The 612-nt window shown below is 42.2% G+C and overlaps 1 non-coding gene across 1 annotated transcript; it reads left to right on the top strand.

Moving 5' to 3' along the window:
* The first annotated feature begins 219 nt into the window (after positions 1-219).
* LOC131169904 (small nucleolar RNA R71) lies at positions 220-326 on the top strand. The gene has a single exon (XR_009140856.1). It is a non-coding gene; the product is annotated as a small nucleolar RNA R71 (small nucleolar RNA).
* Positions 327-612: the final 286 nt, after the last annotated feature.

The following is a 612-nucleotide window of genomic DNA, read 5'->3' on the forward strand; positions in this document are numbered from 1 at the left end:
ATCATGTTTAGGGCATCCACTTCTAAGATTCCTATTGTTCTCCTTGTATTTTCCCTTTCATTCGACCACTCATAGTTGTGATATGCGAACCTCTCCAGAAGTTCAAGTGCTTGATCCATTGTTTTCTCCATCAAGTCACCTTTTGCTACTGAATCTACTGTGGTCCTTGTAGAGGGTAGTAGCCCATTATAGAAGTTCTAAAGTAAGAGCCAATCTTCTATGCCATGGTGCGGGCATTCTCTCTGTAGGTCCTTATATCTCTCTCATGCATCATAGAGTGATTCATCTTCCCTTTGCCTAAAGGTGTTGAGTTCAACTCTCAACTTTGCAGTCTTGGCAGGTGGGAAGTACCTTGCTAGAAAAGCTTGTGAGAGGTCCTCCCATGTGGTGAATGTTCTAGTTGGTTGAGAAAGTAACCACTTCCTTACTCTATCTCGAAGGGAAAATGGAAATGCTCTGAGTTTTATGGCTTGATCAGAAACCCCATTCATCTTAAATGTGTCACAAAGGGCAATAAAGCACTAGAGGTGGTAGTGCGGATCTTCTGTTGATGAATCCCCAAATTGGGTTTCCTGGATCATCTAGAGCCATGCCGATTTTAATTCAAAATTG

This window comes from Hevea brasiliensis, chromosome 1 (genome assembly GCF_030052815.1).
Source record: "Hevea brasiliensis isolate MT/VB/25A 57/8 chromosome 1, ASM3005281v1, whole genome shotgun sequence".
Classification (NCBI taxonomy): domain Eukaryota; kingdom Viridiplantae; phylum Streptophyta; class Magnoliopsida; order Malpighiales; family Euphorbiaceae; genus Hevea; species Hevea brasiliensis.